We start from the raw sequence: 11,430 nt of genomic DNA, 5'->3' as shown, positions 1-11,430 counted from the left end.
TCCCAAAGTCTCTGCCCGATCGTGGTCTGGTTCAGTGCAGGCTCAGTGTGTCCTGGGTGGTCGCAGGGAGACCATTTCGGGGGTTGCAGCAGCTCAGTCCTGTTCCCGCCGGGAACAGATGGCTTGTTTGGGGTTATGGTTTGCTTGCACCTTATGTACCAAGAAATGTTTAAGGCAAAACTTCACTCATCTGTCCGCCACAGCGTCCCCGTCCCGAGGGGATCTGCAAGTTGGCAGACCCGCTGTCAGCCATGAAGAGCCAAAGATGGCCTCCGGGGCCAACCTATTTATCCCCTTCAGGGGAAGGTGGAGGTGGAGTCGCAAGGCCAGTTGCAGGTCTCTTCGCACAGTCGCAGTCCCTAGCTCTTGGCTGCTGCAGGGTTCAACTCTCCTCTGTCCTTATTATGAGGATCGCCCCCACAGTCGTGGGGTGGGGGTGAGGGGTGGCCGAACACCCCCAATGCCAGGCTAGCTGCCTTGCGCACTCTTCAGCACTGCAGAAAGGAGTTTGAGTGACTGCAAATGACTGCTTTAGTCTTGCAGGGGTGGTCCCAAGGAGAGATCCCATAGCTCAGGTAAGAAGGAGTTAATTCCAGTCCCCAATGATTAACACTGCCCCAGCAGTGAAAGCAGGTGTTATCTCCCAAAGTCCTGAGGAGATAGTCCAGACCACCCTAATTAACACTGCCCCAGCAGTGAGAGGAGGCTTTGTTTCCCAGGGTCCTGGTGCCCAAGCACTCCTTTGGGAGTGTGAAGCACAGGAATGCAGACTGCTTGTAACTGGCACCAGATGAGGGGGAAGCTGGGAGCATCCCCCCACACTCCCTTTTGGAATAAAAAAGCTAGAGTTGGTTTAAAAAAGGAGGGGAGTGACACAGTATGAAGGAACATTCCAGAAGTTCACACCTTCATATTAAAAATGACATAAAGTGAGGCTATATTCTGTCTTTCAAATAGAGACCAGTTCTTCTCTTACGTTTTCCTCATTGAAATCAAAAGAACTAAAGTAAATATTCTCCCAAACTACAAGTCATTTATGCTGCATAACTCTATTCCTGCTCTTCTGAATATCCTATTTGGAAGCAATTGTTTGTTTTCTGCATGTATGGAGTTAAAACAGATGTTCAGAAGAAATGCAGTTGGATGATGTATGGGAAAGGGCGGAAGAATGTCGAGGAGATAGGCGATGGAAGCTAGCCAGACCATTCTGTGGGAAAAGGAGCATCAACAGGGCATGTTGACCCATAGTCACGTAGTTGAGCCTGTGCCAGGGTGGCGCTGCAGCTGGGCTTTGAATTGAGAATAACAATGAGCTCAACATGCTTACTACGCATGTGTATGGTACATAAAAACTTCATCTGGTGCCCCCCCCTATCCCCGGTATTACACCGAGGTAATGAATGCTCCATATCGACCATCGTATGCCTTGCGTTTGTGTATCCGTCCCTGCTGGGAGTCCAGGCCGTGCCCCCGCCTGACCCTTACACTTGGCGTAGTCGGCAGGATACACAAACGACAATGCCGTGGCCGAGGAGGGCGAAGGGGGAAGGCGAGAGTCAAGAAGGGACTGCTCACCTGCGGCTGCCAGGATGGCCCCAGACTGAGTGGTGGGGGCCAGCAGCTGCATTGCTTGCCATGCTGGCAGTCCCCGAGGACTGGCCAGAGTTGGCACAGGGGGAAAGTGTTACCCCAAAGGCAGTTGAATCCGCTTTACAGGTCATGCCCTTCCGCGGTGCGTTGGGAGCAGCTCGGAAGCTAGCCAGAGGATTAGGGTGGGCACTGTTGACAGGCATTCGAGCCTTATATAATGAGGTATCATCTTTGCAGCGAGTAAAGGATCTGGAGAAGGAGACTGGAGATTTGCATGATGTGAAGGCGTTAGCACAGGAGTTGATTATGACCCAAACTGAAAAGAGTCAGTGTAGGGGCAGACAGCGAGGGATCGGACAAGATAGAGTTAAGGAGCCGAAGGCCATGGGCTGAATAGATAGCAGTATGGGAACATAAGGGAGTAACCGCACGGAATGAGGGAGTGATGATGGGAACATGACCTTTGGGAAGGTATAACGTGGCGCTTGCAAGGAGAATAGAAAGTACCATAAATCACTGTGGGAAAGTACCTATCCGGGCTAGAGCTTATATATAGGGCTTGCTTGCTTGAATAAAGTTGATTCTGATCCAGCACATCGGAGTCCGTGAATCAGACCGCCACAAATGGCGCCCGAACAGGGACCGAAGACTGACTTCGAACAGGGCTGTAGAGGCAGCAGGTAGCTGAAACCGGTGGCAGAGCCCGGCTGAACAAAGAAGCCGCTGAAAGGAAGCGGCATCGCGCGCAACAGGTTACCTACCGCTGGACGGAGGTAAGCGGCCGGGAACGCGTGGGAGCCATGGAAACGGAATCTCCCCGCAAGATAGGTCCGTGCTAAACATAATGCAAAAGACTTTGAAACAGCATGGCAGAGAGATGCCCTCCCAAGATCTCAAAATGTTATTAGTGTGGGCACGTTCGAACTGTCCCGAGATGAATTCCAGCACGATTTATAGCCTCGGTACGTGGGACTCAATCGGAGTTAAGCTCTGGGACATGGCAACAAGAAACGATAAGACGGCGGCAGGACTTTTAGCCCCGTGGCGTACCATGCTTGAGACCCTGAAAGAGCATAGCAAGAAGAAAACACAGGGACCGGAGGCACCCACAGCCCCCACAGCACCTCCGTCAAGCGACACGGTGGTGGGGGTGGTGGGTGGACGGGACTCCCCAGGAAACGACCCAGACAATCCATTTGACCCAGGGCCATGTCTAGAGTCACTGTGACTGATGTGAGTGTGAACAGTACTGTGTGTGTGAGTGCGTATAGCCTGGGAACCAGCCGGAGCGCCCATCGGCTGAGGAAGCCGCCCGCTGTGAAGGGGCAGCAGTCCTAGCAGTCAAAGACTTGGGTGGTGTGAGTGCGGTTCCCAGAGAGTGAGAGAAAGAGAGTGTGTGATCACACCAGCCACAGGGGCTGGTGTTACTGGTAAGGAAGTGCGCTGCCTGACTTGCTTAAGACGCACTTTTCAGAAACTCAATATGGGGAATAATTTCGGCATAGAAAAGGGGATGCCCTTAGCTGAAATTTTGGAAAACTGGCGTAAGATTGATGGGACCCTAGGCGACCACTGTCGGGGCCTCTCGTCTCCAAACGATCATCTGGCGCCATCGGGTGAGTTCACCTGGGATCTTTGGCAACAAGAGGCACCGAAAAGGTGAGTCTTAAATTCCCGCCTAAATTCTAAATTCTGGTCTGGTAACAGTGCACTGTAAGGGGTACACGGGCTGGCCACTGTAAGGGGTACCAGGGGATGGGTGCGAGTCCCATCCCCAGGGTTTGAGTGGGCTTTAAGTCCCAGCTCGGTCCGGCCGGAATGGGGAGTGCGCAGCCTGATCAGCGTAAGGCGCACTGCAAGACTGTAAAACCCTCACGCAAATACTGCTAATGGCCACTCAATTCGGTCCATGAATCAGACCGCCACAAGTCAGGGATTAACCCATAGGGTAGAGCGATTAGCTTTGCGGATGGCTAATAAGCGCCGCGGAGGTTATAGGAAGGTGCCCGCTGCTATTTCTCAGGCGCAGGCAATTATAACTCGACCCTCCTGGGACCCAGAGGAGTGGGATGGCAATATTTGGAGTACTTCCTCTGACTCGGAGGTTGAATTTGCATTAGAAGGAGAACTGTCTACTCCCCAGGTCTGACCTCTTGTGCAATTGAAGGAGGAGAGGCAAGTAGATGGGAATACAGTGGAGCAATCCAGGACATATACCCCAAAGGAACTGCGTGAATTTGTAACTACTTTCCAGCAGCAGCCCAGGGAGTCTTTGTTAGCCTGGTTAGTGAAAGCATGGGATGCAGGTGCCGGATCGCGTACTCTTTTAAGAGAGGAGCTGAATTTAATGAGCCCCTTATCAAGTGATGCTCAAATACAGTATTACCTTACCCAAGTAACTTCTGCACGGGATGGAGCAGGAAATGCTATTGTAGCTCCAACATTATATCAATGGTTGTGCACCGCTGTGGTACGTGCTTCCCCGTCCACTGGTGAATTAGCCACTACAGTGGGAGCATGGCATACTTCTGAGGAAGGGATCAACATGTTGCAGCAGCTAGGGGTAGCAACTGGATTAGCAGATGGAGACGGACCAGATGTTGTGGAAAAAACGCGGCAGATGAAAACCCACTTATTAAGGGGGTGGGCTGTAAACCCTGAGAAGGTACAGGGGCCGAACATCAGTGTGCAATTCTTAGGGATAGTCTGGAGGCGGCAGACAAAAGCTATCCCTGAGAAAGTGCACAGTATTATTCAGCAAAACCCTGTTGCCACTGCTGTAAAACAACTACAAGCTTTTGGGGGCCTTTTGGGGTTCTGGCGGACCTTTATACCCCACTTAGCATATTTAATGCAGCCACTACAGTGTTTGACCAAAAAAAGTAGCCACTAACAATGGAATAAAGAACAGCCGCAAGCCTTTGACCTGTGCAAGGAGGTGATGGTCCAACATTCCGAACTAGTCACTCCATACGAGGGACAACGTTTCGAGCTGGAGGTAACGTTTATGGGGGATACGATGTCTTGGGGGTTGTGGCAGCAATGTGCCCACGCAAGGTGGGAACCTATAGGTTTCTGGTCCCGTTCCCTGCAAGGGACCCCAGCAAATTACACACCTCTGGAGAAACAGCTTTTGGCTGTGGTGTGGGCTTTGCAGGATACCGAAGGAGTTACAGGATGGGATTGGTGACTGTACACACCCCCATCCCCATTCAGGCATGGGTGATGGATGATACAGTCAGGGCCAAGGTGGGGGGTGGCCCAAGCTGCAACTCAGTGGAAATGGAAACACCATCTACAAGCCCGGTTTAAGGAGGGGAGAAAGAATATGACTACCCTGCATGCAACCTTGTTAGGGGAAGTACCTTTTGAGCACATGCCTCCATTGTCTGAGCCAGAGGGGCTGCTCCCCCCCCCCCCCCGGCCTTTGCTCCCCCAATAGAGCCATTGCCTGTCCAAGAGGCCCCTCCTTTTGGGAGGTTATCTCCTGAGCAAGTACAAGCCAAACCGACCTTAGCAATCCCTGCTCGGATATCTGTAATGGAAGGGGGGGGGGATTGCCCCCGCGTACTCACCTCTGGGGAGGTAAAATTCTATACATCTGAGCAACTTATGATTGCTGAACAAAGAGTTATGATCTTACACTTAAGACTGGACTGCCCTTCACAGTGTGTATGGCTGATTACACCTTTGATACCTGTTAAAATAGCCCCACTCCTATTGAGCTCTTCTCAAGATTGATCTTTCCAGGTATCCATATCCACGCCAGTGAATGTCTCACAGGGAGCACCAATACTGCGAGGAATTCTGACCCACAGTGCCGGAGTGCCTCAAGTTCTGCAAACACCCTCAGTGCGCTCTTTAGCCAGCGTGTGGGTACTAACTCCTCAAAAGAAAAAACAGCCTGGCACTGTTTTAGCAGATGGTCCAGGAGCCACTGCTCTAGTCCTTCCTGATGGCGATACCATGCCTTTCTATCTTCCCATCAACAGGTTATCACGCCGGCATCTGGAAGTTGCTGTTGGAATGTTGCCTCTTGCTGACCACAACAGATGCCATTGATCTACAACACCATCCAGCTTCCCATGTAAATACATGGATTTGGCTCGCACCAAGATCAGCTAACCTCTCTGCTTTCTGTATTGCAGGAGGACGATCAGTGCATGACTCCTTTACCAAGTGTTACATAAGTGTACCAGCTCCACTCGTGGTATTGCAGAATTACACTTTCCTAAAAAAAATGTTGACATTTCTGTTACCTCCATGAATTTCTACAATTTGGGTATTGTTTCCCAAAAGCTGACACCTTGGGCTTAATCTTTCCATATAGCTAACATATCTATAGCAGATATTTGCTTTCGCTTTGTAAATGCTGCCTCTGTTCTGCAGAATGTAACCCATATGCAGTTCATTTGTAATGACACTATGGATATTACCTATGCATCTGCTCACCTCATACTACCATTAGGATGGTTCCTTCTGTGTGGCACTACAGCATATATATATGTGCCGGCCAGCGCCACAGGTAGCCCATGCACTGTAGGTCGTGTTACTTTAAGCATCCCTCCCTTTATGACGGAGCGGCGAAGGACCGCACGGCCTATCCTAAGATGCCACTTGTAACCGCCATATAGGTTTATTTTCTCATGTAGAAGCTCTAGGCCTATTGTTGAGCCTAGCTGGGATCCCGGGGGTGGTGGCACATAACTGTAAACAGTTAGCGCATGTTCCCTGTGCTTTGGCTCAAAGCTTAAACTGGACATCTAGAGCCATTGCCTCTTCAAATAGGGAGTTGGGAGCAGTGCAGCAAGGAACACTGCAAAACCATCTAGGGATCGACTGCCTCCTACTGCGATATAACCACGGACATCATTACTTCACCGGGATGTGCTGTTTCAACATCACTGATGAATTGGCATCTATCGATAATGATATCAGCCACTTACAAGACGTTATCCAACATATTCTGCAGAACCACGGAGATGCCTGGCTGGCTAATTGGTTTGGCTCCCTAATGGGATGGCTGGGCCACCCCATACAAGGAGAACTCGTGTTTATCTTTTGCTTTGTGTTATGTTATGTTTTGATGGCATTACTTTGTAAACTCCCTTGCCCTCATACCCCATGCCCTTCTGAAGACTGGGACGGCCTGTAACTAGCTTTCCATCGCAGGGGTGGAGGGTTAGGGAAAGTGCGGAAGAATGTCGAGGAGATAGAGGATGGAAGCTAGCCAGACCGTTCCGTGGGAAAAGGAGCATCAACAGGGCATGTTGACCCATAGTCACGTAGTTGAGCCTGTGCCAGGGTGGCGCTGCACCTGGGCTTGGAATCGAGAATAACAATGAGCTCAACATGCCTACTGTGCATGTGTATAGTACATAAAAACTTCATCTAGTGCCCCTCCCCTACCCCGGTGTTCCTCGCCCTGGACCAATGCTCAGCGGTGCCAGGGATCTCCCGCTCCATTATTGCCTCGATTGGGAAAACGCCGGGGAACCCCCGTTCAGACGCAGAGGTAATAAATGCTCCATATTGACCATCGTATGCCTTGTGTTTGTGTATCCGTCCCTGCCGGGAGTCCAGGCAGTGCCCCGCCTCACTCTTACAGATGAGACTTAAGATTCATAAGGAACTGGCTTAGGTATTTGCATTGTGTGTCTGCATCTATCTGTTTATTGTACGTCATCCTTCCTCTCTGTTACAGAAAGTGGGCTCGCGGGCCACCATAACAGGGTCCGACCCTAGGTTACTGCAGAAAAGTTCAGAGCCAAATCAAGCAAATTAAATAATTAAATTTTAATGGCGCGCATGCAGTAATTACAGCTCATGCTGAGTGCCTCCAAAGAGGGACCCCGAACAAAGAAATCCCTGGACAATTATAACTTTTTCAAATTAAGTTTCCCACTCCTCACGTGGTAGTTCAGACCAATAGTAATTTTTAGGTCTGGGGTCTCCTGCTCCTTTTTGGGTCTCATCGTTGTTCCTAGGCAGGCTGTTTTTCTCCCTTATCTTTACCATTGCGGTTTCTGCTGACGGCTGTACCTTCGTTTCTTGTTGGGTCTTACTGTTGTCTCTCAAGGTCCGGAGGAGGAGGAGGAGGTGATTCCAGACCACAACAATTAACACTGCCCCAGCAGTGAGAGGAGGCTTTGTCCCTCAAGGTCCTGATGCCCTGCACTGGTCTTATTTCAAAGCCTTGACATCCTCCCTTTCGGAGTGTGAGACGCAGGAACGCAGACTGCTTGTAGCTTCCTTATCTTCCCAGCTGGAACCAGCTCTGAGGCCCTTTTCTTACTGAACTAGGTAAAAGTTCATTATTTTATCTGAGTGCGGCCTAAGGCTTCAGCAAATTTAGCTACTCATGCTAAGCAAGTTTTATAGAAGTCGTGCTAAGCGGCTACCTCTAGACAGTTTCAGTTCGCTATTCTTTAACAGTCCCCCCCTTTGTTTTTATGAAGCATCCCTGCTAATACTTTAAGCAGAGTTCTGAAAGTTTTTCGAGGCGTACTATCACTTTCCATAATCTTATGTATAATATAATCATAAGTAATAGGCATAACACAGTTAACACAACTACTACTGGGTACAACACATGATTATAAATCCCTGTTGCAGTTGGTGACCATCCTAGAAGAATTTGCCAGCCATGATGTTCTCTGTCCCTCTTTACCCTTTCCAAGACGTGGTGTATCTCTTCCGCATCGTGATGAACAGTGATTAGAGTTTTTTGTCCATTGTTTCGGGTGCGTTCTAGCAGTCGACGCAAATCATCACGTTGTAGTAGTTTCTTTACTAGTATGAGATTCATTCCAATGGGAGTAGGTAGTAAATTTTGGCTCAATGTATAATTAGATTGTAACAATTGATAAGATCTAATAGGAGCTGAATAATTAAAGTCGCATCCCATAATTTTGGGTAAAGTTACAAATACAAATATTTGAGTAATTAATTACTTGTATCTACAACAATGTTATCTATGAATATAAGATTACAAAGTGTTCTTACACATACACATCCTTTTTCAATATATACAAGTACAGTTCAACTCTAACAGCAAAATAAGAACATAGTATGACAGTATATGGCCTGTCCCATTTAGGTTCTAACTTGGATTTTTGTGAAAATACTTTAACTAAAACTTCATCCCCAGGCTGTATATCAGGCACTTGTATTTCAGGTGGTGTGGATTGATATCATTGAGCATTTATTTTTTTAAGATTTTCAAACCTTTTTTTGCATACTTAGAACATACTGGGTTAGTTGTTCATCTCCGTCTAACAGGCTGGTCTTAGCTGGAATATAAGTCCCTAGTATAGCTAAATGTCTCCCAAAGAGAATTTCTGCTGGTGTTAGTCCTGCGGGTTGTCATGGCGCATTTCAAACATCCCATAGAGCTAAGTTTAATGCTTCTGGCCATTTTAGGCTAACATGTGTGCATATTCTTGCTATTTTTTCTTTTAATGTTCTATTCATTCTTTCTACTTGTCCTGAAGATTGTGGGTGATAAGGGGTACGTAGGTTTCTTTTTATTCCTAATGATTTATATAATTGAGTGATTATGCTTGCCGTAAAATGGGCACCCCTGTCTGAATCAATGGCTTCTGGGACCCCATACCTAGGTATGATTTCTTTCAGTAAGGCTTTTACTACTCCCCCTGCGTCGGCCTTTCTTGTTGGGAAAGCTTCTACCCAGCCTGATAACTGAGCTACTCTCACTAACAAGTGTTTGTACCCATTGGCGGATGGCATATCCGCATAATCTATTTGTAGCCTTTGAAAAGGGAAGTAGGCCCATGGTCATCCCCCTAACTCTGAGCTTGGTTTGCTACTTGAAAACTTTTGGCAGGTCGGGCAGCTATTCGTTATTCTTTTAGCAGCCGCGTAAATTCCTGGAGCAGCCCATACTTTCTGTACCTGGTTAGCTATTGCCTCGGCTCCCCCATGAGCTTTATCGTGAAACCACCTGGCTATAGTAATTAATTTTTTTGGGGGGGGGTAGAATTGGTTTTCCTCCAACTGTGCATATTTCACCATCATTTTGTTTTGCTTCCCACTATTCCCATTGTTTTTTCTTTTCCACTGAGCAGTCCTTTTCATACATGGTTTTGGGGTCTATTAAATTTGGCCACTCACTTTGGTTCATCCTTGGAACTGCCCCCATACATTCTCTCAGAGGTTGTCGGGCTGCAGCCTTCGCAGCGGCGTCGGCTAAAGCATTTCCTCTGCTAATTTCTGTAGTGTCTTTAGTATGGGCTGGACAGTGTATTACAGCAATTTCTTTTGGGCAGTTGGACTGATTCCAGGAAGTTACGTATTTCTTCTACATTAGCTATTTTCTTTCCTGATGATGTAAAAAATCCTTGTTCTTTCCATAACATCCCTGTTGCATGACACACTCCAAATGCATATTTAGAATCAGTATAGATACTTACCTGCAGGTTCTTACCTATTTTTGCTGCTTGGGTCAATGCTATTAATTCTGCTCCTTGAGCACTTACAGACGGAGACAAAAGATTAGCCTCAAGTACCTCAAAGATGTTAGTGACAGGATAACCCGAGTGGCGCCTTCCGTCCAAATAATAGGATGATCCATCTGTAAACAGAACTAAGTCCGGGTTTCCCAAAGGTTCATCTTTAAGATCTTCCCGGGGCTTGCTTGAGCTGACGATCACCTGCTCACAGGAATGATGCGGCTCTCCATCCTCAGGTAGAGGCAATAGCTTTGCTGGATTTAAGATATTGCATCTTTTTAAAGTCACATTATCTGCATGCAATATTATCAGTTCATAGCAGTGAGCTCTCTGTGGGGACAGTGTTTGAGTTGTGTATTGTTTCATTAACAGTTCTACTTCATGTGGCACATACACAGTTAATGAGTGACCCAAAACTACAGGTCGTGTTTTTTCAATAAGAGCTGCAGTAGCTGCTATTGCTCTGATGCATCCAGGATTGCCTTTAGCTATCACATCTAGCTGTGTGGAGTAAATAGGCCACTGGTCTACGGGGAGGACCTAGTTTTTGGGTGAGTACCCCACTTGCTACTCCCTGTCGTTCATGGACAAATAATTCAAATAGTTTGCTATAATCTGGTAACCCTAGAGCAGGGGCTGAACCCAACACCTTTTTTACAGATGTAAAAGCTTTTTTCCTTTCTGGACCCCAGGCCAAAGGCTCTATCTCCTCTTTTTTTTGTTGTCTGCACTAAAGGCTTAGTAAGTTCTCCTAACCCAGGAATCCATGGTCAGCAAAATCCTACAGCTCCTAAAAATCCCCTAAATTGCTTTTTTGTTACAGGATGAGGCATATTAAGAATTGTCTTTACTCATTCTGGATCAATTAACCTGTGTCCTTCCTTTAAAATAAAACCCAAATATTTTACCTCTCGTTGACACAGCTGAAGTTTAGACAGAGATGCTCGATGCCCTTTTTCTGCAAGAGCATTACATAGAGAAATAGTGGTTTTTAAACATGTCTCATAATCTTTACTTGCCAATAACAAATCATCCACATATTGTATTAACACTGAATGTCCTGGAAGTTCGATATCTGAGGGATCATTTTTGAGTATACGCGAAAAAATAGTCGGAGACCCAGTAAATCCCTGTGGCAGCCTCGTCCAAGTTAATTGTTGTCCCTTCCAAGTGAAAGCAAAGAGATCTTGGCTGTTCTCAGCTATCGGTATACTAAAAAGGCTGCCATTAGATCAATCACAGTAAAATAAGTTGCTCAATGAGGTATCTGTAATAATACGGTTGATGGGTCGGGAACTACTGGGTGTGGAGCAACTACATGTTGGTTTGTAGCCCTTAAGTCTTGTACAAAGCGATACTCCGGATCACC

The sequence above is a fragment of the Dromaius novaehollandiae genome, chromosome W (assembly GCF_036370855.1).
Source record: "Dromaius novaehollandiae isolate bDroNov1 chromosome W, bDroNov1.hap1, whole genome shotgun sequence".
Classification (NCBI taxonomy): domain Eukaryota; kingdom Metazoa; phylum Chordata; class Aves; order Casuariiformes; family Dromaiidae; genus Dromaius; species Dromaius novaehollandiae.
The sequence above is the reverse complement of the archived record's forward strand: the minus strand, read 5'-3'. Positions refer to the sequence as shown.